General features: G+C 41.5%; 2 protein-coding genes across 2 annotated transcripts in view; both read right to left on the reverse strand.

The window, feature by feature from the left end:
• Window positions 1–10,000, reverse strand: part of kiaa0930 — a 504,210-nt gene that overhangs the window by 202,893 nt on the left and 291,317 nt on the right. The gene's annotated exons all lie outside the window — the stretch shown is intronic.
• Window positions 1–10,000, reverse strand: part of phf21b (PHD finger protein 21B) — a gene marked incomplete at both ends in the record, with an annotated part of 163,756 nt that overhangs the window by 96,486 nt on the left and 57,270 nt on the right.

The following is a 10,000-nucleotide window of genomic DNA, read 5'->3' on the forward strand; positions in this document are numbered from 1 at the left end:
GTTAGATGATGGAACACAGGATCCGCTGCGTCACAGAGATCACAATATCCCTAACAAACCGTACACCGTTTTTTTCACCACGTCTGGCAACCCTGTGGCAGGAGACCTCGTATGTCCACAAAATTGTATTAAAGGTAGTGAAAATAGCAGATCTACAAGTTCACAACGCGTCACAACGTGACGCGTTGTGAGCTTGTAGATCGGCTATTTTCAATACTTTTGCGCGACACTCTTGTATATGATGAAGTAGGGCGCAGTGGTGGAAGGTAACTAAGTACATTTACTTAAGTACTGTACTTAATTACAATTGTTAGGTATTTGTACTTTAATTGAGTATTTCCAATTCCCAATACTTTTACATCTCAAAGGCAAATATTGGACTTTTACTCCACTACAATGATTTGAAAACTTTAGTTAGTAGTTACTAGCAGATATAAATGATTACATTATAAAACATACATTAACCACTTTAGCCCTATTTTATACCTAAGCTGTTTGAAAATAGCTTATCTACAAGCTGACCTGCTATTTTCAAACATTCTAGCACTTTTACTTTAGGTACTTTAAGTATATTTTGATGCCAATACTTTTGTACTTTTACTGAAGGTAAATGTTGAATTCCGGACTTTTACTTAGTAACAGAGTACCTCTACATTGCAGTATTGATACGTTTACTCAAGTAAAAACATTTGAGTACTTTTTCCACCACTGGCAGGGGACGTTGACTTACGCAAAGTAAACCAAAAGAACATGGAGATACGAGGCCTGCTGCCTGACAACGATACTATTCAAACCCCTTTGCTATGTCAGCCCATTCACTATTCTCTCTCTCTCTCTTTCTCTCTCTCTCGCTGTCTCTCTCTCTCTCTTTGGCTCTCTGGCTCCTCCAAGGTCTTGTACGTTTGGTCTCACTATGTGGCTTGTGTTCACTGAGTCGTGCCGCAAACTCCTAGCCTTGACGAACTGGCAGCCAGGGCTGTACAGGACTTAGCCATGCACCCAGGGAGGGGTGAGTTTGAGGTCAACAAAGTCACCAGGGGAGAGGGAGAGAGAGAGAGAGAGAGAGAGAGAGAGAGAGAGAGAGAGACTGTCTTCCTCTTCTTTGCAGAGAAATGCCCCAAAATGCTAATGCTCTTGCATTCAAGGCCGTGGAATATGGATTGGCTAACACGTAGAGGAGAGGGGGGGGGGGGGGGGTAACCCATTAAGAACTGTGTCATTTTTAGATTTGAGCTAAAAAAGCCTTATTTTACACTTTGGGCTATTCAAAAATAGCAGATATACAAGCTCGTAGCGCGGCACCGAGTGCCGCGCTATGAGCTTGTAGATCTGCTATTTTTGAAAAATCGTGAAAATGTGTGCAAATCTTTGAATATATATTTTTAAAGCGAATATTTTTAACTAAAATCTTTGCTTCTGGGGGTCCCTGGAACAACATATTTTGTGATGGGGGTCCGCCGCCAAATACATGCCTTGACATGAAAAAGATTGAGCACCACTGATATAGAAACAAACGTTTTTCAGAAAACTGTTGGGATTTAGGAGACATGTAGAATCGGCTTCAGGTCTCAACGGGTTAAAAAAAAAAAGAGAGAATTTTGTCTCTCTCCCCGAGTTGGATTTCATTTGAAACGAAACGAACGCTTTTCCCTCTGAGCACATAATCCCTCCCCCCCCCCCCATGAAAGCAACAGAAATGAAAGCAAACAGGGCCTTTTTTTTCCTCCCCGTATTTTTATTTTTTTTACAGCCAAAGCATCTGTTGAAAATTGCACACAAGTGCAGCCAGCCTCTGGCGCCTGTCTCCTTGTTAGCATTGGACGGGACGCCGGTATAGAGCTTTGTTTTTAACCCATTCAATCCGGGGGACTGCATCGCTGTCATTTTTTGTTTTATTTCTTTGGGCTATTCAAAAGTAGCCGCGCTATACGAGCTTGTAGATCTGCAATTTTTTTTTTTTAAACAATCATGAAACTGAGTGCAAATCTTTGAATATGTACAGTTTTAACTCAAATATTTGCTTCTGGGGGGTCCCTGGAACAACATATTTTGAGATGGGGGTCCTTGACATGGAAAACGTTTGAGAACCACTTAGCATAACATAGCAACATAAGTAAAAAGAACGTTTTTAAAAAATTTGAAGAATTTTGAAGCTTTATCTTTTAGAATCGTGAACATTTGTAGATCTGCTTTTTTTGAATAGCCAAAGAAATCTTAAAATGACAGAGATGCGTTCCCGGATTGAATGGGTTAAGGGAGGAGGGGGGGGGGACAGTCAGGCTGTTTGGCTAACTCTGATCGGGTTGGGGGTGGGGGGGGGGGTCCTCTTTCAGAACGGGAGGGGGCGAACCCCACCCTGGGGAGAACGCAAGCCACCTGCCAGAGATAGAGACAGAGAGAGAGAGAGAGAGAGACAGAGAGAGACAGAGAGGGGGGGGGGCTTTGGGAAGGGTGTTGCGTTATTCTGTCCCAACATGTGATTGGTGTTACAGAGGCGTGAGAGGCCGGGGGTCCGGAAGGGTAATCAGGTGGAGTGTCGGACCACCAGGCAGAGTGTGATAGGCCATAAGAAGAAGTACACTCATTTTTTGTACTTTAACCCATTAAAAGCCTGAGGTTCCGATTCTACAAAAATGTCTTCTAATCCAGGGGTCTTCAACAGGGGGGTCCGGGACCCCTAGGGGGTCCTCAGAGCTACTATAGGGGGTCCGCCAAATTTTTGTGTGATAGGATTTCGTTTTTTTACATTAACCACTTGAATTCCCTTTTCTGAGGGGATCATTAGCCGAAAATAGCAGATCTACAAGCTCGGCTATTTTTGGCAAAGAGTTATAGGTGTAGAGGGGAAAAATAGCAGCATAAGGTTTATCTGAAACACAATGTTATACATTATAGAGGGGGTCCCTGCTTCATCTCCCTCTCAGCTATGGGGGTCCTTGGCCTGAAAACGTTGAAGACCCCTGTTCTAATCCTAAAGCAGCTTTCTGAGAAACGTGTGTTATATCAGTGGTTCTCACACTTTTTCATGATTGTCAAGGACCCGCAAAATGATATGTATTTGGTTTGCGGACCCCCCCATCTCAAATATTGTGCCAGGGACCCCGCCTCAAAAGCAAAGATTGGTGTTAAAAATGTTCGCTTTAAAAGAATACATATTCAAAGATTTGCACACATTAAAATGTTCTCGGTGCCGCACTATGAGCTTGTAGATCTGCTATTTTTGAATAGCCAAAGTGTAAAATAATGCTTTTTAGCTCAAAAATTACACAGATGCGTTCCCGGTCTTAATGGGTTAAGTAAAAGCAACAATACCACATCTGCAAAGTAACAGGTAACTAAAGCTGTGGAATAATTGCAGTGGTGTGAAAAAAAAAAAATAAGTATAGCATTTGCCTCTGAGATGAGATGTAGTGAAGTATGAAGTATATAAAACAAACATTGAAATACGGCAGTAAAGTAAAAGTACCTCAAAGTTGTACCTAAAGTGCAGTACTTGAGTAAATGTACTACTTTCCACCACCGGCGATATATAGGTGCGATATGAAATTGTGACCATGTGTAAAGGTGGGGAGGGGGCGAGAGGGGGGGGGGGCGAGAGGGGGTTGACAACAGATGTGGCCCCGGGCACCGGGCGGACAACTGGAAGGACATGCTTCGACGCGTCACTTGTCAATTAGACGGCGCCGTCTATATAAGCCACATCTTCACAGCTTCATCTGGAGGTGAAAATGATTGTTTAAAACATCATTTAGGACACCTGTGGATACTGTTTCAACATGTGATTAAAGTCTGGGGGGGGGGGGATAGTTCACCAAAACAACTACTTTTTTCTATCGATTAGTCACCCCACGGAGACTTGAATTCATGGATTTTATTATTTTTTTGTCGCATTCCTAAGACAATCATTTGATGACCGGTAGCGGTTCCGGTAGGAGACACAAAGAGTCTCCTACCGGAACCGCTCCCTACCGGTCCGCTGGTCATCAAATTATTGGCTTAGGAATGCGACAAAAAAAAATGGGGGGACTAATCGATAGAAAAGAAAAAAAAATTGTGGTGAACTATCCCTTTAAAATGACAAACACTAATGGCTTCCTATGTGGGCAGGTTTCAAAGGCAAATCAATGAACATCACATTTTGAATTCCGGACTTGTAACAGAGTACTTCTACTTTGCAGTATTGATACTACAGGTAAAACATTTGAGAACTTTTTTCCACCACTGACGTCATCCATGGTGTTCATTCTACTGCAATGTAGAAGTACTCTGTTACAAGTAAAAGTCCGGAATTTAAAAGTACAAAAGTATTGGCATCAAAATGTACTTAAAGTACCAAAAGTAAAAGTACAGAAATGTTTGAAAATAGCAGATCTACAAGCTCACAACGCGTCGCGATGCGACGCGTTGTGAGCTTGTAGATCTGATATTTTCAAATAGCCTAGGTATAAAATAGGGCTAAAGTGGTTAATATATGTTTTATAACATCATAATTTATATCTGAAAAGTAACTACAGTAGTAGCTAAAGTTTTCAAATAATTGTAGTGGAGTAAAAGTACAATATTTGCCTCTGAGATGTGGTGGAGTAGAAGTAAAAGTATAGACAATTGGAAATACTTCAGTAAAGTAAAAGTAACTGTACTTCTTCAGTAATTGTACTGAAGTACAGCACTTGAGTAAATGTACTTAGTTACTTTACACCACTGGTCATCAAAATACAACCTGTGGCTTCCCGTGTGTGTGTGTGTGTGTGTGTGTGTGTGTGTGTGTGTGTGTGTGTGTGTGTGTGTGTGTGTGTGTGTGTGTGTGTGTGTGTGTGTGTGTGTGTGTGTGTGTGTGTGTGTGTGTGTGTGTGTGTGTGTGTGTGTGTGCCCCCCTGGGGAACGTGAAGATGAGGCAGTGTGGATGGCAAGCACATCCCTCTATCCCCCCCCAACCTATAGCTGAGATGAGACGGCCCCCCGTCTGTGTGTGCTCAGCATCATACTCTGTCCTCATGCTCACACACACACACACACACACACACACACACACACACACACACACACACACACACACACACACACACACACACACACCAGATTGGCTTTTCATTAGATGCTGGCAGTGGTGGGAAAAAAATGTTTTTTTACTTAAGTAAAAGTATCACTACTGCAATGTAGAGATACTCTGTTACAAGTTAAAGTCCGGAATTCAAAAGTGTACTTGAGTAAAAAATACAAAGGTATTCGTTTCAAAATGTACTTAAAGTACCAAAAGTGGGAAGTACTACACTTTCAAATAATTGTAGTGGAGTAAAAGTGTAATATATGCCTCTGAGATGTAGTGGAGTAGAAGTAAAAGTACTGAAAACTGGAAAATACTCCAGTAAAGTAAAAAGAATAGCTCAAAAGTACAGTACTTGAGTAAATGTACTTAGTTACTTTCCGCCACTGCGTCTGTGTGTGTACGCCAGCATCATACTCTGTCTCCATGCTCTCACACACACACACACACACACACACACACACACACACACACACACACACACACACACACACACACACACACACACACACACACACCAGATTGGCTTTTCATTAGATGCAAGGTAAATGAAATTGCCTTTGTTTGTGCCTGTGCACACACACACAGTATATATGAGAGAGAGAACACACTAAAGTGTTTCTAGCCGTGATGATGAGCTCAGGGCGGTACATCCTCCACGGGCCACGCGGCACGCCGAATCTGCTCTGGCTAGAGGCCTCATCATTTTGGATTCCAGCCTTAATTCGCTCTCTTTGCTTTCATGCTTTCATACTTAACCCGTTAAGACCGGGAACGCATCTGTGTAAACACTTTAACCTGTATTTTATACTTTGGGCTATTCAAAAATAGCAGCTCTACAAGCTCATAGCGCGGCACCGAGTGCCGCGCTACGAGCTTGTAGATCTGCTTTTTTTGAAAAATCTTGAAAATGTGTGCAAATCTTTGAATATAGTATATATTTTTTAAAGCGAACATTTTTAACTGTTTTATTTTGCTTCTGGGGGTCCCTGGAACTACATGTTTTGAAATGGGGGTCCGCGGCAAAATACATATAATTTTGGAGGTCCTTGCCATGAAAACGTTTGAGCACCACTGATATAGCAACAATAGTTTTTCAGAAAAATGAGGACGTTGTTGAGACATTTGACATTTACAAATGTTCGCTTTAAAAAATAGATAGTCAAAGATTTGCACAAATATTCACGATTTCTCAAAAATAGCAGATCTACACGGTCATAGCGCGGCACTCGGTGCAGCGCCATGAGCTTGTATATCCGCTATTTTTGAATATCCAAAGTATAGAATAATGGTTATAACTAAGTTCAAATCTTAAAATGACACCAGATGCGTTCCCGGTCTCAATGGGTTAAGAAGAGAAGGGGGGGGGACATTTTCTTGACTGAAATCGCGCCTCTCAGTACACTTTGTTCCATATGTAAATAAGAATTATTCCTGTGTGGCCTTTGATCATTTCCGTGTAATGTTCTTCTGGGACAACGTTCCGCGCGCTTCCAATTTTCCCCCATGCGCATTTGTGTAAATGGAAATGCAATTTTCTCAGTCAGTCTCACTCTTCTGTTTGATTTGTCTTTTCAAGAGAAAGAAAAAAAGTCTTCTTACGGAGCCCTGAAAACCTCAGACTCTTTGGCGGGTTGCTTATTCATGCACTCCTCACTAAGGTTTCTTTTTTTAAATGCGGTATAAAGCACGCTAGTTATTATGGTGGGCTCTCTCTCTTTCTCTCTGTACCAACTATACTTCTCATCTGCTCAGCTGGTATAACCCTTTAAGACCGGGAACGCATCTGTGTGTCTTTTTTAGATTTCTTTGGCCGTTCAAAAAAATAGCAGATCTACAAGCTCATAGCGCGGCACCGAGTGCCGCGCTATGAGCTTGTAGATCTGCTATTTTTTTTTTATTCGTGAAAATGTGTGCAAATCTTTGAATATATATATATTATATACTTTTTTAAAGTGAACATTTGTACCTCAAATCTTTGCTTCTGGGGGATTCTACAAATGTCTTCTAAATCCGAACAGTTTATATTAAAAAAAAACAAATGTTGCTATAATATCTCTCAAACTTTTTCATGTCAAGGACCACCAAAAATGATACAAAATATTTTGTTCCAGGGACCCCCCGAGAAGCAAAGATTAAAAGAATATTTGCACACATTTTCACGATTTTTCAAAAACAGCGGATCTACAAGCTCATAGCGCGGCACTCGGTGCCGCGCTATGAGCTTGTAGATCTGCTGTTTTTGAATAGCCCAAAGAAACCTAAAATGACCGAGCTGCGTTCCTGGATAGAATGGGATAAGTAGGATGGCTGGTTCTGGCTGCATAGATAAGGCGATGTGCTTTTTTTTTCACTTTACAAAAGCCTCCGTGCAAAATGTGCATTTCTATGTTTACAGTGAAATGTTTTTGGGTTGCCTGAGAGTACAGCTTTGCTGAAGGTTAGGAGAGTTAAACCCCGTCCCCGATTTAAATGTGGAATATAGCTCACACAGATCCCTGATTCACTACAAGGTCAGAACGCTGAAATTAAAACTATTGTAACAGATGTTTTGTCTAACTTAACCCCACGCCAGACTGCTGTGCTTCTTGAGATATAGTCACTCTCCGTCAGTGGTGTAAAGTAACTAAGTACATTTACTCAAGTACTGTACTTAAGTAAGATTTTTAGGTATTTTTTTTTACTTTACTGGAGTATTTACAATGTTCAGTACTTTTACTTCTACTCCACTACATCTCAGAGGCAAATATTGTACTTTTACTCCACTACAATTATTTGGAAACTTTAGTTACTTGTTACTTTGTAGATTTTGATTATTATTACAAAACATAAATGAACCACTTCAGCCCTATATACTGTACATTTCGGCCACTTGAAAATAGCAGATCTACAAGCTCACAATGCGTCGCGATGCGACACGTTGTGACCTTGTAGATCGTCTTTTTTTCAAATAGTCGATTTATGAAATAGGGCTAAAGTGGTTAATGTATGTTTTATAAAGTAATAATTTATATCTGCAAAGTAACTAGTAACTAAACTTTTCAAATAATTGTAGTGGAGTAAAAGTACAATATTTGCCTCTGAGATGTAGTGGAGTAGAAGTAAAAGCATTGAAAATTGGAAATACTCCAGTAAAGTAAAAATACCTCAAAATTGTACTTAAGTACAGTACTCGAGTAAATGTACTTTGTTACTTTACACCACTGTATTTTTATATCGTGGTATTTCTACTTTTATTTTTAAAAATCATAATATCTGTCTCCTTCATCCATCACTTATTATATCCAGGTCACGAGTCCAAGGCTCTGCACCGGCGCCTCTACCAAGCAGACACACAGACCAGACCTTCACCTCGCATGGCAGGCTGCACAGGTGACAGAGGTTTGTGTGTGCGTGTGCGCGTGCGTGTGTGTGTGTGTGTGTGTGTGCGTGTGTGCGTCATCCTGGCTGTCAGAGAGCTATCAGTGTTGAAGAAAGCAAGCCTTTTGCCGGTGCTTCTTCATCCCGCGGACCCCCATTTGAAAAGATATGCCAAGGACCCCCCATAAGAGAAGATCTTTACGGCTCTAGCAGTGATTTTCAACCATTTTAATTTCAAGGACCCCCAGCTTGACATGCATTAGGCTACGGACCCCTATTTAATGGCATTTCTATCTCTGGGACCTCAATTAACATTGTAAAATCAATGTTAATGTTACTCTGAGAGTGTACAAGTGGAACCAAATGGACCCTTATGGGTCCATTTGGTTCCATTTGTACACTCTCAGAGTTACAGACCCATAAGGGTCCATTTGGTTCCATTTGTACACTCTCAGAGTTACAGACCCATAAGGGTCCATTTGGTTCCATTTGTACACTCTCAGAGTTACAGACCCATAAGGGTCCATTTGGTTCCATTTGTACACTCTCAGAGTTACAGACCCATAAAGGTCCATTTGGTTCCTAACTATCCATCATTTAGCTGGGGACCCCCTGGAACTCCCTCAAGGACCCCTGGGGGTCCCCGGACCCCACTTTGAGAACCAATGTTCTAAATCCTAACAGTTTTCTGAAAAACGTATGTTATCGGTGGTGCTCAAACTCTGTCCTGTCAAGGACCCCCAAAATGACCTGTGTATTTGGCCGCGGTCCCCCATTTTCGAAATAGCCGACTGGAACTACAAAGTATAAAATAGGGCTTAAGTGGTTACGAAAATAGTACCTTATAGAATAGCTGTTCTCCTATTTTGCTTGCAAAAATAAACTCTTGTCTGGGATGTTTTTTGAGCCAATCATCCTTTTACAGTAGCTGACAGAAAAGGTTAGAAAATACATGTTTACCTTTGAGTACAAGTCTGTCCTACCGTGGCAATAGACTGCAATTTCCAATGGTTGTTAAGAGCATTTTTCACACCGCCTTTCATGTGGTGATGCCCAGTTATGTCCTGCCATCACACTGCACCTATGTGAATATAAAAGAAGTCGAGCCGTACGCTGTAGCTCCCCTTGCCAATTTATTTATTGATCTACTGCTCCATCCACTTCCTGGTTAGCGTATTTGGGGGAAACGGCTGTATCTTGCGTTCCTTTTTTTCCCACCTGCATTTTTGTCGAGGCATGCATTTTCAGCGGCCTATAACAAGCGAACGGCTCGTTCGCGGAAGCACAGTGAAACCCCCCCCCCCCCCCCCCCCCCCCCGTGATTACCAACCATCAGGGGATCGATCATACTGGAGATAAATATTCTGTGACTACTTGAAAAGGTAAGACGATCGAAAGAATGGCTGGCACTGGGTGATTTATTTATTTATCTATTCTGGCAGTGAAAGAGTTAACCACTTTTACTTTTTTTAAAAAGCAGATCTAGAAGGATTGTTGTTAACTCTTAACGGATCGACCTCCAGACCTCTCTCTCTCTATGTTCCTGTAAGATTCCACTGGCTTTCTCCTCACATAAGGATACGGATAATTCCTTTA

This window comes from Gymnoscopelus microlampas, assembly GCF_963454915.1.
Source record: "Gymnoscopelus microlampas genome assembly, chromosome: 23".
In the NCBI taxonomy this organism is placed as follows: domain Eukaryota; kingdom Metazoa; phylum Chordata; class Actinopteri; order Myctophiformes; family Myctophidae; genus Gymnoscopelus; species Gymnoscopelus microlampas.